Source organism: Podarcis raffonei, chromosome 2 (genome assembly GCF_027172205.1).
Source record: "Podarcis raffonei isolate rPodRaf1 chromosome 2, rPodRaf1.pri, whole genome shotgun sequence".
Lineage (NCBI taxonomy): Eukaryota > Metazoa > Chordata > Lepidosauria > Squamata > Lacertidae > Podarcis > Podarcis raffonei.
Window position 1 is genome coordinate 50,805,004 of NC_070603.1, and position 25,992 is coordinate 50,830,995.

The following is a 25,992-nucleotide window of genomic DNA, read 5'->3' on the forward strand; positions in this document are numbered from 1 at the left end:
ATATCAGGCAACCCAGGCCCTTTGATTGGCAGAGAGGGCTCTTATTCGTGTGCCACCAGCGAGTCCTGCTCACGGTATCAGGATGAGGGACAGAGCCTTCTCACTAATTGCACCCCAACTGTGAGATGTAGCCACACACAGAGATGGCTTCATCTTTGATGAGCTTCATTCTCCTTGGTAAAGCTCATTTGTTCTCCCAGACTTTTGGAAGATCTGGCTAAGTTGAATTTGGAAGTGAGGATCATTTGTGTTACGCTGCCTGTGGATTTTGATTGCATTCTGTTTTGATTGTTGTGCTGGTTTTATCGTGCTGAAAACTGCTTTGGGGGTCACAATGTGATGAGCACCAATCCAGACATTTTATAAAATAAATGGCAAATAAATATGTGTGTGCAGTGAGCTTCATCTTCTTTGGCGAAATGTACTGCAGGAAGCTTGTGCATGTAGTCTAGAGTGCTGGAAATAGCAGCCATAATTCTAACATCAGAACTAAGGGATACATCTTTCATCTTCTTCATGCAAAGCTACCGTATTTTTCCATGTATAAGACGAGGTTTTATTATTATTAAAAAATGTTGAAAATTGGGGGTCGTCTACACGGATTGTGCAGAGGAGGGACAGGCGATTGGTGCCAGCCAATCCCCCCCAAAAAAGCTCAACAACTCTGGGCAATCCCCCCCACAGGGGGATCGCCTTATACATGGGGGGGTGTTATACATAAAAAAATACGGTATGTAGCACATAGACAATCTGATGAGAGGATAAGTATACATAGTATGAGACACTGCTTCATTAATACCTATTCCTTAAGATAAAATTACTCAACATTTTTGCCACCATATAGTTCAATGTTCATTGTTAACTTTCAAACAATTTAACATTCTGCTACTTAAAGTTGACAATTTTCATTGACCCAACCCAGCAACTGGTAAATACAGGATTACAAATTTCGCATAGTTCTATCCTCAGTGAATTTATAGGTTAGGACCCAGAGTCTACAAAACAGATAGAAATAACAGCAGGAGTCTCATATGAAAGCGATGTGGAAAGACCTAATCAGCGGCAGTATTATTCTACTTCCTTTTCAACTAATCATGCCCAGAAGCTGCATAAAATCATGAGCTTTTAGTTTATGCATCAGTCTGATTTCCCTCTGAGTAAAGGCAAATGAGGCTAATTGATTTCTGTTTCCCATGCTCATTTCCCCACAAACACCTGCTTTTATTAGATTTACTCATATGTTGGATCACACCAATAATCATATTTATTTAATTCAGCAACAGTTTATTAAAAACAAACAGAAATATTTGCTTTTTGGATAGTCATAGTAACAGGGCAACAATCCGACAGTATTGCAGGAGTACTAATGATTTAAAATGAAGTAATTAAACGAGTGCAATAGTCTCTCAGTGCACACTGACCCCAGCATAGCTCCCTCTTGTCCATTTTTGAGAGACCAGGTCCAATAAGTGGCATGTGGTCTTTAACTAAAAATGCCATGCCATTATCTATAAAAGATTGGTTCCAACTGTCTGTGAAAAGTCTTTCCCAGGGAGTGGGCCTTTTTGTCATATATTTCTCTCAAAGAGAAAAACTCCAGCATTAGTTGTTACCATAAAAATGTGGACTATAATACAGCATTCATCCTTGTACTGATATTTGGCAAATTGCCCAATTTCCTTCCAGTAGCTTTGTGGTGGTGTAGGCTTTGAATATCATTCTTTTCAACCAACTGGGGAACTGCCCCCTGTAGTTGGCTACACCCCTTCACTCCTTGTTCCTTCAAGCCCAGCTCTTGAAGCAGCCCAACTCTCACAATGCTCAGTTGCTATGTATGTGCCTGTGTAAAGGCAGAATGAGAGGTTCCACGTGTCTTGTATGCTGCGGAGATCATGCACTGTGGCACAGAAATATACTTAAGAGCATAGGCACCTTAATACATGCTCCAAAAACACCAAACAGTAAAGTATTTCTGGAGTCTGCTCTGTGAATACCTTCAGGAGAGTATAACTGCTGTGTTATCAAGGACATTTATTCAACTATGCAGGAAAATAACATGATTCGCATCGCTTGGTAAGAGCAAAACTAGGTTCTGAGAACAATCACTACCACCTGGCTGAAATGGAAAATAGTAGTTAAGAATCTAAGATTTTCAATTTGTCTCTTAGGTGGAATTCAGCCCATTAACTTTTATTCATGTTTGTGGTGCCAGAAAACAACAACACTTAGTTACACAAATCCCATTACTGCTTAATGGTGTTGTCTGAGCACACTGGTCTCGGCAATCTCATTTGCACAAGATAAAATTAAATAGAAAAAAAATAATGAAGAGGGCCTGTGGTGTCTTGTTAGGAGGAAGAATGACTCTGCGTCGGTTTCCTGTTCTACCGCGCTCAGATTTGCTTTGGGAATTAATCTTCAGTATTTGAACACATTCATGTCATGCCTGCGCACCCCCCACCAGACTTTCCCCCAAATTTGTGAATAATGCTCTTTTTTGTGCATGCACTTCAGGTGGGCAGTGCATGGTTTCCTGCAGCTGACAGCTGGTGAATCAGCTTGATACAAAACCATCTGTCTGAATGAGACACTCCCACCGCCTAGGAATCTGACCTTTACCAAGTCACAGGACTGGTCCTCTAGCTCAGTGTTGTCTAGGGCTAGGCTGACTCACAGTGGCTCCAGTGGCGGAGCTTCATGCTCCGGCACCGGGGAGTGGGGAGCAGCCGGGGACGGGGCTGGCACGCATCCTGGGGGCATGGCACCCAGCGCGGGCGGGGGGCAGCCGCGATGGCACCCCACCAGGATCGCACTGCCAGGAGCAGTGCGCTCCCCCCACACTCCTCTTCTTCCACCAGTGAGTGGTTCTTCACACCTTCGGCATGCAAAGCATACTTAAACACTGAGCTACTTTCCTAAGTAATTACTAAGTAATTTTGGCTTTGAGATACTTTTGCAGCTTTCGTTGATGAAACAGGGTCACTCCTAGGCATAAGTGGGTGGAGCTAGAAGCAGTGCTTTTTTGTGGGGGTACGCAGGGGTACGCATACCCTTTAACATTTTGTGAATCTTTGTACTTTTGTCCATTTACTGAATTTATTTTCCCTGATTTGAACTATAAAATGGTGGTTTTCTTGAGTCAAAATGAGAGTACCCCTAAACATTTTTTTTAGGAAAAAAAGCACTGGCTAGAAGTAAGTGTGACCTGACAGAAATAGTAGGACTAACACAATCTGGACTTTAAAATGTGTCACAAGCATAAAATAAAAACTACAAGTACATGCAAGTAGGTGATAAAAGCAGGTGATGCAAGCCTCAGACTACAAAGCAAATCAATTACTTATAACACACACACACACACAGTGTGTGTGTGTGAGAGAGAGAGCTTTTTTTCTTAAAAAATATTGAAATATTAAAAAAATAAAAATATTTTTAAAATATTAAAATATTTTTAATATTTTTAAAAATATTTTTCTACTCATATTGAAATTCTGCCCCTCAATGAAGCCAAACTCAGATTAACAAAATGTTTAGGGGTATGCGTACCCCTGCATCCCCCCCAAAAAAGCATTGTGTGTATTTGTGTGTGTGTTACTGATATTGCACACCACCTCAAGCTCTGAAAGGTGAAAGATTCCAGGGGTTCAATGTGTCTGTATTTCCCTTTGGAAGCAGAAGTCTATGTACAGAGCTTCCACTACTGCAACTCATTCATGGAATCCTGGCCATTATTCCCACCCACCCACCCCAACCCCTAGCATAAAAGAGAATATTCTCTGCATTGCTGTGATAGACAAGTTCCCTTCCAAAGTATTTCTATGCATGTATAGAGTGCCTTTTCACCATGACTAAACTACTGTACTTTCTTGCACATTTAGAATTCAAGAACGGCCATGGGTTAACAATTGATTTTTCCATACAATAATCATTGCTCTCCACTGTGTGTGTTACACACACACACACACACACACACACACACACACACACACTATTCCATGTATCCTCTCTCTTCCACAATTTACCTCATCCCAGTAGCCCAAGTGAAAATAACAGATCTATTAGCTCCCTCCCCACCCCCTCTCCAATTCACTAGCACAGTGAGAGGTGGCACTTTAAACATTAATCTTTTACTGTTGCAGTTTATCAGTATATTAAGGGAGTCTGCAGAAGACTGAGCCAACTATTTCCCTTACCCAACCTCCTGTCCCTCCACAAACATCATTTGCAGTTTCAAAAGACTTTCGTATCACCTTAATTCTTGGATCTTCTACCTCCAAGTTTGTGATCCATTTCCCTAATAATCTGCGAGAAACAGAGATAGCTAGCCAGGAGTAAAACACCTAATTTGCATTTAACACAGAGGTTTTAGGAAGAAAGCCCAGAAGGGAAAATATCAGCTCTTGGCTTTTAAAGTGATATGGTTTTGTGCCAGTTTATTTCCTTCCTTCAGTGAGAACTTAAATATTTGTTTAGACTGCTTACAACCAATCCTTCATCCCAAAGATCCCAGGCTTAGGTGCAACTACCTTAAACACCACCATAGAATCACAATAAAATATAAACTCAGTAAAAACAACAGGAGCATCTGAAGCCACCTCTGTAATTGTGAAACAGGACATCACTATTCAACTCTATACCCTTATTTGCACCCTTAAACGTGTTTGGGTGAATAAATGGTCATTGGTACCAGAATGCCAGAAGTGTTGCTACCATGCATATTTCTAAGGGGAGGACAGCCCATAGATAGAGAAGACTCTTTATACGTCCAGTAAGGTGTTCAGTACTGAAAACTGGTCATTCAGATACTGCAAGCACATCACTGGAAGCAGGTACATGTTGCATGTTGGATTTCTCCTGGAAATGGTAAACCCAGATTAAATGGTGATGGGGGGAATATCAGCTTGCATTTTGATGCTAATAATGTTGCATGGACAATGCAAAAAACTTGGATGCATGAGGAGCACCAGTTCCACTTGGAAGCAACATCTCTCATCACAACACAATAGCTCTTCCAGTAGAGGACAACATCCTCTGGTGATCTTAGGATACACACAGGATGGTAATGTGGGAGACACTCCAACTTTTTGGGTCCCAAATTTAGTTTTACACAATGGCTCCCTTTCACACCAGCTGCTAGTGAAGGAACTAAACAGTTGTTGGCATCCTTCCCCAAATTCTGGATAGTGGGTTTTCTCATGGCAGGGCTCTGAAAACTCTGGCTGTGCCAACAGTTTAAACTGACATGAATACCCTAGTAAAGTTCGGAAGAACTATGTAAGTGACAGTGGTATTGCTATAGGAATAAAAACACTACACTGCTTATTTATGGTAACAATTATGTCTGCTGTTTTATGATGCACTCGAGATAATACTACTTGCCTAGTAATAATTCTGCCTATATAGACTCAAGAAATGGGCTAGCATTTCCAAGTGCACAATGAAATTCATTAGAACCTGTTTCTCTTATTATTTGCATAATACACATGCATATCTACTTGGCACCCCCTGGCAATTTGAATTCTTCTTCATGCCTAATAAATAAACATAACAGGTATTTCTCCTGAATTTTAGAGTTCACTGTGTTGTCAAGAATTATTCAATAAACAGCTATAGAAAGAATCATCACTCTTGCTGTCATATTTTAAAGTACCAGTATATTTTCAAGAAAACTGTAACTAATAGTTACAGAAGTTCTTCTTCCATCTATTTATGTATATGAATACAATCATTATTGGGTATTTTGAGATTGTACCCCACCATAGTAGTTGGAGATTAGGTAAGAGATTTGTTTTTTAAGTAAGTGTTCCAGTATGCATGAAAACAAACATTGACATTCCAACAAGAAGCACCAGTAAAGTATTGCTAATGTTGCCAGCATTGGAATTAGACATATTCTACACCAATGTACCTATTTCATTACTTGAGAACTTGAGTAGCTGCACTATTTTATTTATAATTATTTTTATTAAATCTATATACCACCTTTCATTCATGTATCTCAGGGTGGTTCACAGCATAAAAATACAAGATAAAGACACAAAACAGTAAATTCAGCAAAGAGCTAGGCATGTTCATGTCCCATTGAAGTAAAATATGAGGATACACTAATGCTGTTAAGTGTAATAAAATATAGCTAGTGCCCCCTTGTGTCACATCCTTCCAGAGAGATTTCCATTCAAATGCAGTCATAGAATCATAGAGTTGGAAGGGACCACGAGGGTCATCTAGTCCAACCTCCTGCACAGATTCCAATGGCTGCTGAGGCTGTTATGCAAACACAATTAATTGGTTGGAAGAGCAACAGGCAACTAAATGATCTGATTGCCAGTACAGTGCTACTGTGCCACTCTTTGGTACAGTGGTACCTCGGGTTAAGAACTTAATTCATTCTGGAGGTCCATTCTTAACCTGAAACTGTTCTTAACCTGAGGTACCACTTTAGCTAATGGGGCCTCCCGCTGCCACCGCACGATTTCTGTTCTCATCCTGAAGCAAAGTTCTTAACCCGAGGTACTATTTCTGGGTTAGCGGATTCTGTAACCTGAAGCGTCTGTAACCTGAGGTACCACTGTATAAGATCTTCTTTGAGCTGTTTCCTCTTTGCAGTTAATGAAGCACTGGCAGGTGTACAGTGCCAAGAGGGATAATTGAGACCTTTTTCCAAAATACATACTGGTGGAAACTTCCAAAGCCAGGTGCAAAAATCTCAGGTGCATACGCTAATGAAAAGAGTAGGAACAGCATGGTTACTCAAAATCCATGCCAGCCATAAAGATTATTAGTTTAACCCTAACCCTCCTTCAGTACCTAGCTACTAAGAAATATATAAAAAATCAAGTGCTGTAATAAGTATTAGCACCTTACAGCTATACATCATACTAGCCAATAATGTTTCATTTCATCCAATAGTTAGGGCTTCCATCTTGAGAAACACAGATCTCAACTAAGACTAACATGGCAATCAGCATACCACATTTATATTACCCTAAAGGACAGAGAATAAAGCATTAGCTGGTTTAAGATGGAACTTCATAGAATTTAAGCTGAATACACACACCTAAAAGTTGATTTTATTTTATTTTTTACTGAACAGGTTGTGTGTGGGGATCAAACTATTCAAGCCAAAAATGTGTTTGTGCTGGCTTTCTTATGATAAACCTTGGCATTAAGAACACATGAGCCTAATGCAAACATTAACATTTAGCACTGTTGCCAGTGAATGCATACTTCAGAGAGGAAGCAATGCACAGAAGATGATGGCTAATTGCACCTGTTTGTTCCAAATTCAATTAAAGCATTTTCAATTTTACATTTCCATCTGCTCCAACACCCTCTATGAGTGGAAGGCCTCAACTTCAGAATGTTACTCGGGGCCATGTCCAGGGCTGGATTTAGGTTTGATGAGGCCCTAAGCTACTGAAGGTAATGGGGCCCTTTATATGTCCAGCTGTTCTTTGTCAACAACAAATTGTTGCTGTTTTTTGTGTTGAATGTATGCTATATGGTAATTTATGGACCTAATAGGTATCTAAAGCCATTTGCACATGTTGCCATGCAACCAGTCCACGCAGAATGTAGGCAGAAATGAGTAGACCAGTGATACTATAGAAATGAGTAAACCAGTGATACTTTAGGGAACAGGCTAGCAGGTGGGGCCCATCATAAGAGCCTACACAACACAAAACAAAGTGGTTTTTTCTGGAGATACTCAAGAGTACGCAGCACTGGTACCCCCCCCCAAAAAAAGTTAAACATGTGACACTATACCAACTTCATGGTGAGTACCAGCAACTTTTAGAAATATATATAAAAGCATTGGTCACAATCGAACCTACGGTAGGGCGTACTTGACTGCAAGCACCATTTCATATTCAGAGGCCATGTGCCACTGTACACAAATTGTTGAGGAGCAACAGAAAGAGGACACACTGTTGCTGGGTGGTGAACTAGATGGGCTTTTGGTTTACTCCAGCCAAGGGCATAGTGTGTGGGGTGCCAGGGTGGCTGTGGCCCCAGGTATACAATTTTTGAGGGGGTGTGAACCAGGAGCCCCCAGCACTGCCCAGCCCAGTGCTCCTCTCTACCCACCAAGGACTGCGCCAGCCAACCAGGGTCCCCACTGCGTGCCCAGATGGCTCAGAATAGCCCTGCTTTACTCTGATGGGGTCATCACTCCAGCGCGTTGGTGGCAAGGGCTGGGTTCACACTTGCCCTGAGCACCAGCAACCAATGCTACACCACTGGCTCCAGCAAGATTTTTCTTATTGCTCAAGGTGATGGAGGAAGGGGAAGAGAGAAAGTGGAACAAAGGGGGGCATTGTATAGCAGGTGGGGGGGGAGTGGTTCCTGGACTGCAAAGATTAAAGATTACTGTTGTAGAAGCATCACAAATACTGACTGTCATATGATTATTGATGTTGAAAAGGGTAAAGAGGATTTGTTGACTTTTCCTTTTTACAGATCTGCATAGATAAGCATGTGGCAGGGGGTAAATACTTTCTTTTCGGAATAAATCCCACTTGATTTGAATTCATTTATGTTGATATTGAATCATTCAATCAGGCTACAGTTACTGAGTCAATATTTTACAGTTCTGATTTAAGATATGGGTCTGTAATGAATCCACTTTCCCTAATCATGACGATTCATTACTAATGTTGGTTAATGCTTTACTAAATTGTCAATAAATGTTTTATAGATTACTCTGGTGTTAAGCCAAGTGCTTCCAAGTAATTCTTATCTAACAGAGAAAACTTACTTTAAAAAATAAATAAAATTGAAATATATTCCTCTCTATTTATACAGATATAATTCACATGCCAGTAAGAGACTAATATTGACTACTTTTCCACCATCAACACTGTTTAAGGTATTTGGTGATAATCCAATATTAGCCATTCTCTGAACAGCTCCAAGGAAATCAATAGATTGAAACTGTGTCCACTGCTTTCAACTGGTCTACCTTCAAATATGGCAGGATTGCCAAAATAGGCAAAAAGATGTGATATGCATTCTGAAGTACTTTTTAAACCATCTTTCTTTGACTTTAAATACAGTTGTCAATTCCCAGTGCTGGAGAGGCATAATAGCTAAAGAAAAGGTTTTGGAATGAGCAATCTAATAGTTGACGATTATCTTCAATATGATTAAACAAGACAAACAGATCCAACCTATTAACTACCATAATTTGAAGCACAATATTCAATACCAGAGACTGGTGATAATTAGAGTTCCATTAGAAATTAATAAAATCATCATGGTCTGTTGAGCATTTGCAACATCAAAATGTGTCAGCAGGAAACATTTTGTTTAGTCAGGGGGATAAGAGACATTATACTATGCTTCCAAATATTCAAATGATAATCAAATACATTTACTAAATGTGCCAGGTGTATAATCTGCATATGGATTTTTATAAAAGAGCATGAACTAATGGGCATTTCCCACCTGATGATTTCACTGACTATTACTTTTGAAAAGGGACGTGGGTGGCACTGTGGGTTAAACCACAGAGCCTAGGGCTTGCCGATCAGAAGGTCGGCGGTTCGAATCCCTGCGATGGGGTGAGCTCCCGTTGCTCGGTCCCTGCTCCTGCCAACCTAGCAGTTCGAAAGCACATTAAAGTGCAAGTAGATAAATAGGTACCGCTCCAGCGGGAAGGTAAACGGCGTTTCCATGTGCTGCTCTGGTTCGCCAGAAGCGGCTTAGTCATGCTGGCCACATGACCTGGAAGCTGTATGCCGGCTCCCTCGGCCAGTAAAGCGAGATGAGCACCACAACCCCAGAGTCATCCGCGACTGGACCTAATGGTCAGGGGTCCCTTTACCTTTACTTTTGAAAAAGGGATCCATTTCCTTTCCTTTTCTAACTTAAAAGATTGAAAGATGGGCTAACTTAAAATGTTTCTGCCTCAATAAATGAAGGGATCTTTCAAAATTTATATGAACAGTGTTTGTATCAGTCTCACATAACTGTATTATCATAGAAGCATTGAATTGTAGAGTTAAAAGAGATCCCAAGAGTTCATCTAGTCCAGCTCCCTGCAATGCCGGAATCTCAATTAAAGCATACTGTTCCTCGAGGGATTTATTTGACCCATAAACTGATGTCCTTGATGCACACATTCTTCTTCTAATTCATTTGTTTTGCCTTAATAAAAATAGCCAAAAATTCATTGATGGCTCCAGAAAACCAGGCCAATCTCTCCTGAGATGACATTGAATCTACAAATTCACCAAAATTCACCAGATTTAAAAAAAATATTATTTCATCACTACTGTTTGCAAGAGTGAAAATGGTTCAATATCTTAACGGGTATGAACTGCATTGATTAGGATCCCAGTTTGCATCTCTTGAATGTGGTCCGCAAAGAGGTTTTTAAATACAGTACTTTCTTATGAATCCCATCACTACTGCAACTGGAAGGACTTGCAATTCACAAAAAAGAAAGAGAAAATGCACATTTAAAAATAGTTACCATAATTTAAATAGAAAAGTAATAGTGTGGGTAAGACCGATTAGGTGAGCTGTGTGCCAGCTCAGGGACCTTCCATTCTTAAGGTTCTTTGTCTTTAAACTAAACTTAGGTAAAGGACTACTCTAACCTAATAGTCTTTCTAAAATTGGGTCTTATATTGAAGTTCATTTTACATGGTGGTGTTTGAGCCCCACATTGGACAAACGGTTCCTGCACTGCAGGGGGTTAGACTAGATGACTCTTATGGTCCCATCCAACTCTACACTTCTATTATTCTATGTTTCTTTCATACATATATTGAGTTAAATTAATCTTAAATAATGATTATAAAAAAGTTCTGCTTAATATTGTTATTTTAAACATGAGCGGTATTGGGAAGGGGAGGGGAGGGAATATGATGCATAGCATTGAATTCTGCGACCCCGGGAATCCCACAGAGAGTTATTTCTGTGGCTTTGCCTTCTGTCCCTGCCTGCTATGAATAGAACAGCTGATGGTTCCTCAGAGAGCCCTCTTTGGAACAAAATACAAAGTTGCTGTTTTGTGTGGTTCTGCCAAAGTTTCTTGCAGCCTCAACATATTTAAGTGATAAAGTAGGACTTCAGTGTCATAACATCAGCTCCAGATTCTGACTGAGATGCCTACTGTTTTATACATACTTCATGAGGGGCTCTTTTTTATCAGTCCCCACTAAAAATAAATAAATCTGTATGTTGAATATAAAAAAGGTTTACAAGTAAATGGAAAGAAATTAATTCTCATGTCTATTGGCAGATCGTTGTTCTTTGCTGTGATTCAATCTTTAAAAAATAGCTCCTTATGAAGGAAAACAAATATTTTATCATTAGGAATATATTGGGGCTGAAATGGGAGGCAAAACAGAGCCAAAAGTGTCAAGTAAATCAGATAATACACAGCAACCTCCATAGTAAACAAGTTCCACCTATTTAATATTTCACAGCACCCTCAAATTGTACTTTGCTTGTACTGTTTAAGCTTTCCTTTATAGACTTTCCACCAAGGAAATGATGGTGACAAAATATTCCTCCTCAAATCCTTGCTTCCTTAACGGCTGAACCATCTGGGGGAAAAGGAATATGTCAATCCGGTTAACTAAATACAGAAGCACCTCTGTTTTCAGAGCATGCAAAAGATAAAGCACCTTAATGCGATCCTATGGCTTTTTCTTCTGACTGTTAAACGTTACGACACCCAGAGGGTGAAAGGTGTTGATGACTGAGAATCTCTTACCTGACCTGTCTGACCAGGTAGCTTGATTTGGTGGACTTTAGCTCCTGTGTACAACTGCAACTTTGAAATACAGATCTGTATGTGAGAGGAATCTCTCTCACTCAAGAAGAGAGTCATAGTTCAGCAAATGGTTCTGCACATTTCTCAAAGGAGCCACTGATTGAATGACACATTGCTATACGGAGCATCCTATTTTCTCCCCGCCCACACAAAGCTTATCAAGGTCTGTTTTCTGTTCCTGCTAAGATAGATGCTGACAGCAGAAGCCCTGAATCAAATTACTGAAAACCTATACCTTGGTTTCCGGCTTCCTGGATTCTTTACCTTGATCATTTGTCATGTGTTGGCCAAACAAGTATCTTACTTAAAAAAAAGAAATCATTTTAGTTACCTTTCTCACAAATAATCAAACTCAGATATTACTGGGGTAGGGGAGGCAGAGATGTTATTGGCCTGCTCAGGTCAAGTTGTGCTTATTTCACCCATACCTTAGAGATGGAATGCTGCATGCCCCAAATAGGAGGAGGAGGAGGAGAAGAAAAAGAAGAAGAGGAGGAGGAGTTTGGATTTGATATCCCGCTTTATCACTACTCTAAGGAGTCTTAAAGCGACTAACAATCTCCTTTTCCTTCCTCCCCCACAACAAACACTCTGTGATGTGAGTGAGGCTGAGAGACTTCAGAGAAATGTGACTGGCCCAGCAGCTGCATGTGGAGGAGCAGAGACGCAAACCTGGCTCACCAGATTACGAGTCCACCTTTCTTAACCACTACACCACACTGGTTCCACACATAGAATGGTGTACATTAGCAAAAGGATTTATGCTTGCACAATGGCACTTCCCTGCTCCCCCCTCTCCAATCTCTTCTGGGGTTTCCTTCAAAGCTCCAGAGTAGAGCTGGGGAGAGGAGAAGAGAGGGGGAAAGTTCTGTTGTGTAGGCAAATCCTTGTACTGGTAAGAACAATGTGAGTTGGGTACCACCCATAGAAATTAACAACTGTACCAGGAGACCTTGTATATTTAACAGGAACTCTTTGACCCTGCAGTATAGACCCAACTGCTGAATTCATCATGCAGAGAGGTGCAGGTAGGAATTAGCTTCTTTAAAACCCCAAAACTGTAAAGGTTGGTTCTTGCAGGAAAATCTCTGCAGCCACTTCTCAAATTTGATAGTATTGACCATTGTATGCCTAATATGCTAGTTTCGTGTGTGCTAGGAGATTTAATTTTAATTTGGGGAGCATTCAACGTCAATAGAGGTACAGCTTTTCTTTTTCATCAAAGGCAAAGTGCTCCTGTACTCTTCCATTCAAGCCCTTGAAACTGGTAAAACCCAGCAAAGTTACTTCTTCACACAGCAATTTCACATGCTATTTTATGAACTTATTGTAGAAGGTTTTTTTCCCCCCTCTTCATTTGAAGGCTGAGCATTATTTACACTTTGACACTTCTACTATAATTTTTTGAAAGGAAAAATAATAGTACAGCTACCCACAGAAAAAAATATCATACTCTGTCCATTATGTGGAGGCAATGTATTGTTGCAGCGCTACTGGGACCATGATTAATGTGAGAGGAGCATTACAAACAAATGATGGCCAGGGTTTAGCTAATGGAAAGGCCCTAATCTTTCAGACACAGCTTTATCACTTGTAAAGTAGGTACATTTTACTTGGTCACGACTCTCTCTTGCTCTTTAAATAAAGCTGCTCAAAATACAGAATCCTATCCCACAGCCAAAGATGGAGAAGCTCTATACAGTCAGAAAAAACAAGACCTGGAGCTGACTGTGGCTCAGATCATCAGCTTCTTATAGCAAAATTCCAGCTTAAACTGAAGAAAGTAGGAAAAAACACTGGGCCAGTAAAAGACACAATCTAAATCAAATCCCTTATGAATACACAGTGGAAGTGAGGAATGGGTTTAAGGATTTAGATTTGGTGGACAGAGTGCCTGAAGAACTATGGATGGAGGCTCGTAACATTACACAGGAGGCAGCAACGAAAACCATCCCAATGAAAAGGAAATGCAAGAAAGCAAAGTGGCTGTCCAATGAGGCCTTACAAATAGCGGGGGGGGGGGGGGAGAGAAGGCAAGCAAAATGCGAGGGAGATAGTGAAAGACACAGGAAATGGAATGCAAATTTCCAAAAAAGAGAGACAAGAGGACCTTCTTAAATGAGCAATGCAAAGAAATAGAGGAAAACAACAGATTGGGAAAAACCAGAGATCTGTTCAAGAAAATTGGAGATATGAAAGGAACATTTTGTACAAAGATTACCATAATAAAGGACAAAAGTGATAAGGACCTAACAGAAGCAGAAGACACTAAGAAGAGGTGGCAAGAATACACAAAGGAATTATACCAGAAAGATGTGGAGGTCTCGTACATCCCAGGAAGTGTGGTTGCTGATCTTGAGCCAGACATCCTGGAGAGTGAATCAAATGGGCCCTAGAAAGCAGTGCTAATAACAAGGCCAGTGGAAGTGATGATATTCCAGCTGAACTATTTAAAATTTTAAAAGATGATGCTGTTAAGGTGCTACACTCAATATGCCAGCAAGTTTGGAAAACTCAGCACTGTCCAGAGGCCTGGAGAAGATCAGTCTACATTCCAATCCCAAATAAGGGCAGTGCCAAAGAATTCTCCAACTACCGCACAATTGCACTCATTTCACACGCTAGCAAGGTTATACTTAAAATTCTACAAGGCAGGCTTAAGCAGTATGTGGACCGAGAACTCCCAGAAGTGCAAGCTGGATTTCGAAGGGGCAGGAGAACCAGAGACCAAATTGCAAACATGCGCTGGATTATGGAGAAAGCTAGAGAGTTCCAGAAAAACATCTACTTCTGCTTCATTGACTATGCAAAAGCCTTTGACTGTGTCGACCACAGCAAACTATGGCAAGTTCTTAAAGAAATGGGAGTGCCTGATCACCTCATCTGTCTCCTGAGAAATCTCTATGTGGGACAAGAAGCTACAGTTAGAACTGGATATGGAACAACTGATTGGTTCAAAATTGGGAAAGGAGTACGACAAGGCTGTATATTGTCTCCCTGCTTATTTAACTTATATGCAGAATTCATCATGTGAAAGGCTGAGCTGGATGAAACCCAAGCAGGAATTAAGATTGCCGGAAGAAATATCAGCAACCTCAGATATGCAGATGACACAACCTTGATGGCAGAAAGTGAGGAGGAATTAAAGTACCTTTTAATGAGGGTGAAAGAGGAGAGTGCAAAATATGGTCTGAAGCTCAACATCAAAAAAACTAAGATCATGGCCACTGGTTCCATCACCTCCCGGCAAATAGAAGGGGAAGAAATGGAGGCAGTGAGGGATTTTACTTTCTTGGGTTCCATGATCACTGCAGATGGTGACAGCTGTCATGAAATTAAAATACGCCTGCTTCTTGGGAGAAAAGCAATGAAAAACCTAGACAGCATCTTAAAAAGCAGAGACATCAGCTTGCCAACAAAGGTCCGTATAGTTAAAGCTATGGTTTTCCCAGTAGTGAGAGCTGGACCATAAAAGAATGGACCATAAAGTATGGAAGTGAAAGCTGGACCATAAAGAAGGCTGATTGCCGAAGAATTGATGCTTTTGAATTATGGTGCTGGAGGAGACTCTTGAGAGTCCCATGGACTGCAAGAAGATCCAACCTACCCATTCTTAAGGAAATCAGCCCTGAGTGCTCACTGGAAGGACAGTGAGGTTCCAATACTTTGGCCACCTCATGAGACGAGAGGCTGAGGTTCCAATACTTTGGCCACCTCATGAGACGAGAAGACTCCCTGGAAAAGACCCTGATGTTGGGAAAGATGGAGGGCACAAGGAGAAGGGGACGACAGAGGATGAGATGGTTGGACACTGTTCTCGAAGCTACCAGCATGAGTTTGACCAAGCTGTGGGAGGCAGTGGAAGACAGGAGTGCCTGGCGTGCTCTGGTCCATGGGGTCACGAAGAGTCAGACACGACTAAACAACTAAACAACAACAATCCCACAGCATGTTTTCAGAGTTATTACTTCAATTCCAGATCAAGCCAATTCCCACATCATTCCAACTTTTTTTCTTTATATCACTGGGAACCAAATGCATACAGACACATGTCATCTTTACAGTTAGTTTTGCTAGGATTTATGTACATCAAAGAATGTGAATCACCACCATTTGAAACAAAAATTAAAGACACATTGATTTCCATTTAATTATAATACAGCATGAACAGAGTATACAGAAACAAGGATTACTTTTTGAAAGAGTAAAGAAATATGATCAGGAAGGCTAGCATATTAAAGGTAAAGGGATCCCTGACCATTAGGTCCAGTCGTGACCAACTCTGGGGTTGTGGTGCTCATCTCACTTTATTGGCCGAGGGAGCCGGCATACAGCTTCCGAGTCATGTGGCCAGCATGACTAAGCCGCTTCTGGTGAACCAGAGCAGCGCACAGAAACGCCGTTTCCCTTCCCGCCAGAGCAGTACCTATTTATCTACTTGCACTTTGACCTGCTTTAGAACTGCTAGGTTGGCAGGAGCAGGGACCAAGCAACGGGAGCTCACCCCGTCGCAGGGATTCGAACCGCCGACCTTCTGATCGGCAAGTCCTAGGCTCTGTGGTTTAACCCACAGTGCCACCCATGTCCCTTAGCATATTATAGCAGACTAAAATAAAACATACTTTATAGCAAACTGGATAGCATGTGTTTAATTCTTAGTAAAATTAGAAAGGGTACCATTTGGCCTGGAAAACTTCAGGTTTTATCGGACCTTAAGAGAGAAGAGATCTGTGCGTAAGTTTTTTATGACGTTAAAATCATAGTTTATGATTGTATGAACTGAAAACTTCAACACAAAAACCCTGTTCATATGCTGAAAGTTAAGGTAATGGCAACATCTCATGCCATGGGTACCTCAGTACTACTGCTTCATTTCCTCACCTCTTTTCCAAGTTGTGTGGGCTTGCATTGTGTTACATCTTCCATTTCTCAGTTGTTGCCAATTCCTTCAGTTCCTTATAAAAAATGGGCAATGCTGCAAATATGTAGTGCAATAATTGGAAGGAGTGGGAATTCACAAGCAAGCCGAATTTGAAACATTTCAGCAGAAAGGAACATAGAGTCAGCACTTCACTTATGGTAAGTGGAAAGATCTAAAAAGCCAATGTACTTAATTTAGTTCAGGGGAGGGAAATCACACATTAAAGTACCTTAGATAAAGGCTTAGATTCCAATGCTAATAATTACAGTTTAATGAATGGAGTTCCATCGATACAATAGGATTATGCACCCTCCCCATTCCTGCTGGAGTCCCCTGCCCTCCCCAGAAAGCTGCACAACATCTGGAAGGCTCTACAGTCACATTAGACAATAGTTACACAACAACAGTTCAGCTAAATGCTGCATAACTTTGATTAGAACTTTACTCTTTTGCACCAAAATCCAAACTTCCTGTCTGAGCTATTCAACCATGCTGCTGCTTATGAGATTTATGGAGCCTGAGCTGGCTAGTTGATTCTCAGTAGCAATGCTTAAGGCTGGCCAATTGCAACTCAGCCCTTCCCCAAGAAGCTAGATTATGCAACACTATCTGAAGATCAGAAACTAGGAAACAGTCAGAAAATGAAAGTCACAACATATTGTTACTTTTTTATATACAAAGTGAATGAAAGCATTTCGTTTTCACTTTTTAAAAAAGCATGCACAAAAAAGTCTGGCATATGTTTGTCAGTAAATGTTAGTTCCCTGTGTTTTTGCCACTAAATTGTTATGCCCTTTAAAAAATAAATTGCCTAACATTATTTGTGTAACCATTTAATGTCTCAATAGTTTCAGAACTAATGTCAGTTTTCTGATACAGGTCAGCAAAGGAAGGGGATATAAAATCCTAGAAATCTTCAAAAAAATTTAAAGTCTTCAAGGCTGATACAAGTCCAGAATTAACAATGGATGCACTGCCAAAGGCAGACACAAAACAAAAGCTTCTCATGCATAGATTAACATTTTCAATCTGAATTCTAGAAATTACTCTAAAGTCTTCCAAATACACTGTTGATATATCTCAAATGGGAAAGCAATTGAGCTCATGGTTTTATTGTTTTATATTTAATTCAAATAAAATATTGACTTGAAATGTTTTAACAGAGTACTGAAAAGAACCCCTATTTCCCATGAAATACAGATTTTAATCTCATCTGCAAAAGAACATGGTTAATTAGTTTCTTCTACACAGCAGCACAGACTTGTTTTATATACACTAATGGCTTTTGAAAGATGTTTAAGGAGTCATAAACCATACAAAATATGTGCACTGTTCTTATAGCTGGCCCAGTATAGGTGGATATCCTGGAGGCAGTCTAGCCCTTTAACCACTCAGGCACCATCAAAGCCACACACATCTATTTCCTAGCCCATCCCCTTTTCACATGGCCACTCACACAGTTCATTTACTTTCCCTATGCATGTCATGCCTTCCACACAACGGCCTTCTGCCAAATGGGCTTTGGAATTGTAACCACTAGTTGTCCAGCAGAACTCTCATATTCCTCTTGCAGACCTAGCCCCATGTCCAGGCTAGACTTGAAGAGGCAATGGTACTCGGGTCAAGTTGGAAAGATAATGGCAGACATAAATTAAGAGAGTGAAAATGCGGAAAGGGTGGTTGGCCTTTGTGCACATGTGGACTGTGTGACACAGAACAAGGAAAGAGTCCAAAGAGCAAAGGGAAAAGGTTCACTAAAAATGGTGCCTAAAAATGAAGAGCTGAAATTGCAAGGGGGGAAAAACAGTAGAGTGAAAAATCACTAACCGCGTCAGCAGTGGGGTTTATATATAGCTACAAATTCTGTTATTACACATCAGCTCTGTCCTGTATATTTTTTGCTCTGCTATATAAAGTGGGGGTGGGGGGAGTACTTCAGGGATGGAGAATCTGCAGTCCTCCAGCTCCCATCAGTTTCAGCCAGCAGTCTTATTGTGCAACACTGATAATTACAATGGAGCTATTTACCATTTCTATAATGAAAAGAAGCCAATGCAAGTTATTCAGGAAAAGACCCCAGTACACCTTTCTCAGAGTGTATTACTACATAATACAAGTGGGATCACATGATTGGAGGCTTTCTCTCTATTTATGGATAGCTAATATGTCAAGGAAAAGCTTTCTAGGTGAGTTCATCCCCTGACATTTCAGTTAAAGAAGGCATTGAATTTTTTCCTTATTCTTATTTTACTACTTGATCAACAAGTGTGTGTGTGTGTGTGTGTGTGTGTGTGTGTGTTTCCTCTAAAGAAAAAATTATTGCATATTGTACATATATTTACACTTCAGATTTCCTAATATAGCTAGCATATAAGCAGATACATATAACGATGTATATAACTGTAAAAAATAATACTTGGATTAATATTTATTTAAAATTTATGCTATAGAAATATAGTACTGCTCAACTCTTAATGATCTATGTGTGTGTGGTTTATTTGATCCCTTCTTACTGAACAAATGGAGCCACAGGTCACCATGCCCTTGGTAAAGAAAAGTAGATGATATTTATTAATCCTGTTGCCAACAACATTGGCTGGCTATTTATTGACCACTTGTAGACAGAATTTGGAATGACTGTGTGATACTACTGTGGCAAGATGGTATAAATTTGGAGAATTGCCCTTTATAAAAACTTTGTCAAAATTGTGTAATGCCAAAGGAAAAGGAAAAGAAACATTTGCACAAATGGTGGAACTTTGTTTTTACAATGACAAGAGACCAATACCAAAACTATTTACAAGCCTGTGGATACATTTCTCATTTGGATAATATGTAACCTTACCTTAGTCTCATTATGGCTCTGTGCTGAAAATACTGAATGCTATCACTTGTACACATATTTGGATATTTTATTGGAAATAAAAATTTTATGAAGGAAAAAATATTTGCCCTGAATATCATCTTAATGTGGTAGCCATTCATGAACTTTCTATAGGGCCGCTTAAAAACATAACCAGCTCACATAGACAAAGTGGTTTTAAATGCAGTTGAATTAGCCACACCATATGCTGAATCTACCCACAGAATACTACTGCACCTTTAGCAGTAAAAAAAATATTCACAAAAGATTTTATTGTGCAGGCTGTAAATGAGTCATCCTTTCCCAATGTTTATAAGGATACATCATAAAGGGACATCTTAGTATTACTACTTCCTTGGTTCCTCATCAACTTTGTGGCCCACACACTCAAAAATAAAATAAAATGCTGACCTAAAAAATAACTCTGGCCATGCCAACCTCTTTCCTCTGAATAACAAGAGAGCCAGACAGATAAAATTGTGGAGACATTTTATAATTAAGCCAAGATAGCTATTTGTAAATCTCTTACTTAGTGCCAACGTGAGATACTTATGGCTAAAGGAGGAAATACCCACAACCAAATAAGAGTTTGGGGAAAGAAGAAAGAATTGGAGAGTGCATAGAAACAAAGGCTTTTATGAAAATGAAATCATATTTATTCTTTTGATTTTGAGCACCTATGCACAGAAACAGCAGTTCAGGCAGGCTTTCAACTTTGTAAGAATTTGACTACGTGCTTCTCATTTTGGAAGGTACTCTTACTTTATTTGCAATGTTAATTGCAGTGGCGTAGCGTGGGGGGTGCAGGGGGGCCGGCCGCACCGGGCGCAACATCTGGGGGTTAGGGTTAGGGGGCGCAAATTACTTGCCTTGCCCCGGGTGCTGACAACCCACGCTATGCCACTGGTTAATTGTGTTGCGATCTCCCACCTTTCTGTACCTAACAGTAAACACTGGCTTATATTTTAAATATTTTGAATACTCCAACCATCAAGAGTTCAGTACAGTATTTTGTTTTGATTTCTTAGTTTGCTTCTTAACTTTTTTTTTTAATGCTTCAGTTAAAAAGGTAAAGGGCCCCTGACCATTAGGTCCAGTCGCGGACTACTCTGGGGTTGCGGCGCTCATGTCGCTTTACTGGCCGAGGGAGCCGGCGTACAGCTTCCGGGTCATGTGGCCAAAGTTATTAACCACCTTATATGAAAGACATAATAAAATCAGTTAAGTTTCATACAAAAAAAGACAGATGGTGATCAAAGAGGACGTAGAGTTGGCCTCTTTAGGAATGGAAAACCAAAACCTAAGCATGAGCAATAATGTTATATCTCTCTACTAGCAACCTGGGCATTTTATGTTAAAATGGAAAGGCAAACTATCTTCGTTAGTGCAAGCAGAAAAGTGAGGTGGGAGAATACTATCCTTTCTGCAGTTGTACACAAACAGAACATTTCTAAACACAAGACTGAAATGGCGAGGGCTTTAAAATTTAGAGCAAACTAGTAAAATGACTAACCATGCTCAGGACAGAGTGGAAAAAGACAGATGGCGATTTTATGGGATAGCGATAGTTTGATCTACTGCTTTGCAAATACAAGCATCTCTTCTGCTTTGGAAATGCATAAAGGGTCACACAAATCCCACTGTAGTGTTCAACAGCTTTCTTTGTCTCAATGTATTGGTTTACAACAGGGGGTTGGGGAGAATAATTATAAAGAATCCAGCAGTAGATGAAACATACTATGAAAGCCTTTTTGCCTCCTTTTCGTTTTTGCTGAAGTTGGCTACCAGCATCTTCTTTATAAAACTGTCACATGTGCACTCCATTGAAATTAATGGAGGTACTGTAGCAAGGGTAGATTGTTCTCAGGAAGACTAATGAGTCACAATTGTTTGCTTACCCTGAAGGAATCCCCAGCCTGTTCATTATTGATATAGGGACAGAGGCTCTGCAGTGCCTTGTGGGAAGCTTACAGTTAGTTTGCACCTTGAGCACTCAGGAAAGATTTGTACTTCATGCCAATGGCGAAAGCAGGTGTGACTGCTATCTTCATTGGCACCGTCGAACAGGACAATGAAGCCTCCTTCAAAATATGCAACTTTGCTTCATTATAACCCACAGTGCACTTATGTTTTTACCAGTATTGCAAAGGCCTTGGAAATCTTAAAGACAACACTGGAAAGACAGAGAGAAATGTCTCATTCAAAAATACTGAAACTCAGGCAGCTTGTCCTTAAGTAACCTGGTACTAATCTGTTTAGGGCTGCAAAGGTTATCACCAACACTTTGAATTGTGCCTTCAAATAAACTGATAGGGAGCAAAGCTGTTTTATCATGGGAGTTACATGCTTCCTGTAACTGGCCCTGGCAAGTAGTCTGGCTGAAGCATTCTGGACCAACTGTAGTTTCCAAACACTCTTCAAAAGCTGTACAACATACAGTGTGTTGCTGTAGTCCAAATTAGACCTGTCTGAAAAAGCCCATTTCAAGATGCAAGAGCCAGAAGCTACTAGAACTGCAAAATTTGTTAGCAGATGAAGCAGAAACAACTGCAATATTACTGTTTGAGCTGAGATTTGTAAATAGTCTTAATTTATTATCTTTCTGATCCTTCAAGGGCAGGCATACATGGACCTCCCTCCCTGCCACACAAACAACCATGCTTTGAAGTTGGGAGAATGTGCCTAGTCCAAGACACCCTGTAAATTTCATGACTAATTGCCACTTTGAACCCAATTTTAATGCAATGCTACTGCACCACTCTTTGGTACAGTGGTACCTTGGGTTAAGAACTTAATTCGTTCTGCCGTTCTTAACCTGAGACTGTTCTTAACCTTGAGGTACCACTTTAGCTAATGGGGCCTCCCACTGCCACCGCACAATTTCTGTTCTCATCCTGAAGCAAAGTTCTTAACCCGAGGTACTATTTCTGGGTTAGTGGAGTCTGTAACCTGAAGCATCTGTAACCTGAAGCGTCTGTAACCCGAGGTACCACTGTATAATTAACCTAGTTCCAGGGAAACTGAAGAGGACAAAGTAAAAAGATTTAACTTAAAGCAGGAATGGATAATTTGTGGCCCTCCAGATGGTATAAGAGCCCTGCTGAATCAGGCCAATGGCCCATCTAGTCCAACATCCTGTTACCAGATGCTTATGAGAAGCCCAGAAGTAGAACCCGAGTGCAACAGCACCCTCTCCAATTGTGATTCCCAACAAGTGGCATTCAGAGGCATTGATGCATCCAGTAATGGAGGACAAACATAGCCTTGTCCTCCTTGTGGCTGGACTGCAGCTCCTGCCATTCCTTACCACTGATCATTCTCGCTGGAACTGATGAGAGTTGGAGTGTGACGACATGAGGAGAGCCACAGGTACCCACCCGATCACCGATTCAAATGTGTTTTTAATAGACAAATCCTGTGCATGTTTACTGTGAACTATGCCACAGTTATTTTATTAGAACTTACTTCCAACTGTGCAAGCATAGGCCTGAAGCCTAAAATCATCACAAAATGCATTATTATAGGAGCTGGGCAAAGTTTCTTAACTGAAAATGACTTTTCGATAAACTCAGTACTTGAAGGCTACAGGAGAATGGAGCACCTGTATTTTCTGTCAGCTGTAAGTAAACTGGAATGATGAATGAAACGTGGCCTCACATTTTCTTTTGTTTCAACATCAACCACACATTTAATAACAATATTTTAAGTTATAATTATGAGGGCTGTAGTTCAATGGAAAAAAACATGTCAGACAAAGTGCCTGAGGCTTCAGTCATTGCAGGGGGGAAAAAATCATTGGTAAGCAATTTGCAAAGCTTGATTTGCTTGGAAGAGCAAGAACATTCTTCGTATTGTGCGCTCTCCCACATGACTGGCAAAATTGCCCTACAGCAAAGGGCAGACAAACTACATTCTGTCTGCGGCTGCCCTGTGGGGCTCAGGAGTCCAGTTGCCTCACCCTTTGCCTGCAGAGCTGGCAGCCCCTCACCCCTTTTTGAACACCCTCCCTTGTGGAGTATTCCCTCAGCCTCCTCTCCTCTCCCCCCTCCTTGGGAGTCCTCTGGGCAGCCATAGCTGCTGCCCTTGGTCTCTGAGTTGCCCCCTACCCCCAAAAGAGGAGCCTCCTCACACTGCCCCACATGGGCCTGGGAAACACCCCCCCAAGCCAGCTCCAGAGGCACCATTCACCTGAGAAGCTTGTAGCAAGGGCTGCTGAAACAAACAGCTGTGCAAGCCTTAGGAGGCAGAAATGCAAGAGGGCATCAGAGGAGGGAGGGAAAGAAAGAAAGAAAGAAAGAAAGAAAGAAAGAAAGAAAGAAAGAAGGAAGGAAGGAAGGAAGGAAAGAGGGACAGAGGTCAGTATTGCCCAAGGCACTCCTGACCATCATTCAAGGCACCCCAGGGTGCCACGTCACACCAGTTGAAAACCATTGCCCTACAGGTTTGCTTCACTGTCAGATATACTCCTAAAAACTTCATTAACATGATTCTGCCAAGCAAAAACTATTATGTTTTAAAAGATATGCATACTCCCTCTGTCTTACATTAATCATGATGAAACAAACCAACTTAGCTGCTTTGCATGGATTTATGTGCTAAAGAATGTGGCATTCCCATATCAAGAGGAAATCAGGTAAGCCTGTTTTAACAAACCCGTTCTGCTTGTTCATTTTGTTAAGAACAGGAGCTGAACAGTCAATAAAACTCATCGATATTTTTATTTTTTTGAGATTCTTGGGCGGGGGGTGGAATCTACAGGGTGCCTGTAAGTTAATAGAACTTTTGAACACGCAAAAGCCTGAAATGGAGTTGAAATTGTTACGTGAAATGAAGCTATGATATTGTGGGCTAACCAGCCTCATATAGCCAACATGCTTAAGTCTAATTAATGCATGAAGGGGCTAATGTCATGGGGTAAGTTGTCTTGCCAGGCATAGCTAGGCCACTCCCCCTCACCTTGGAAGGAAGGTAACCAAGCCTATTGCTGTACCTCAGTTAATCAGAGAAGCTCAACATGTGTAGAGGTTTTGAGCTGGCTGCTACAGATCAGACTGCATGACTGTTACAAGCCATTCTTGTGTTCCTATACCAATAATTAAGGAACTTTCAAGACTCTAAGTTTCATTGCCCATGAAACTTTTTTCTGAATGCTACATGGAAAAGTGAATGAATTTGATCTTTGGAGAGTTTGTAAGTAAACCATTTCTGATTTACGAAACGTGGTCATTTTCTATGCTAAGGGAAGAGAGAAGTTTTGGCACTCACAAGGACATATTTTAAAGGTCTAGCAGCCTACATTTCCATGCTAGACTTTGCTGAATATTTCATTATTTTAAAATAAATATAAATAAATTTATACTTTTATAAATATGAATATAGATTCCAACAATACTAATACTGAGGCATAAACAATGCTAAATATACTCTCGGCAGAACAGCCACACTTATCCAAGGCATGTCTTAAAAGGCAGCTAATGGTGCTTATATCCCATCAACCCATCATTGTTTACAAGTCATTCTTAAATGCCATTTCCCTGATTCAGCAAATTGACTATGCCAAGTCTTTGACATGATTGCTGAGAACACATATAAGTGAAAACAGCAAGGGACATAAACATAGATTAGAGACAAGTAGTGATGACCTGAGTGGAAGTTCTTAATGAAAATCTCTCCAAGGCACTAAATGCTGAATGGGCCAAGAAGCAGCGCACAGCACCAGAGATACTGGCCTACATAATAAGATCAACTGCAATAAGATGTGATACGGGTTGCATCCAACTAAATCATTGCATGCACATAATAACTTCCACAAGTTGAACAAAACATCCCATCCTTCTCCCCCTACAAAGCTGCTCTGGGTGTTCCTCAACTCTCCAGAGCAGATTTAAGGCACGAGAGGGAGGGGAAGTTCCATTGCACTCATGGAAATCTCTCAGTTGGATACCTCTGTTGACCTTAACTCCCGCAGATTTCAGTGATATACCAGTAAATTGAACTAAGCTCAACAGCTGTTTCAGTGGGATTGAGTTAACTATCTTACATGGATTCAAATGCAAGTGATATATTCTGAAAGTAGTATTATTCAAAATATATATTTCTTTGCAAGATCCTGCATTTACAGCAACTGAAGTGGTTTTGTTGATTCCTTTACAAATCTACTTCAACGTTCTAGCCAGTCATTCTACATAACATTCCCAGTAAGAAAATGAAAGTCAATTTATTTCCCTGCACAAAACTCTTGTTAAATGAAGCTGTCTTCTGTGCATGTGCAGTGGCTGTCTTAAATGTATACACCTCAGCTGAACTGCAGCTTACGTTTTTAAATCAGATAGAAGCTGGTCCGAGGGGAGACCAGGGCCCTGCGGGACTTGACATCTTTCCGCAGGGCCTGTAAGACAGAGCTGTTCCACCAGGCCTTTG

At 40.6% G+C, this 25,992-nt stretch overlaps 1 protein-coding gene across 4 annotated transcripts in view; it reads right to left on the bottom strand.

Moving 5' to 3' along the window:
* The window catches only part of HTR4 (5-hydroxytryptamine receptor 4), a 158,418-nt gene that overhangs the window by 92,228 nt on the left and 40,198 nt on the right, over positions 1-25,992 (bottom strand). The window lies entirely within an intron of this gene.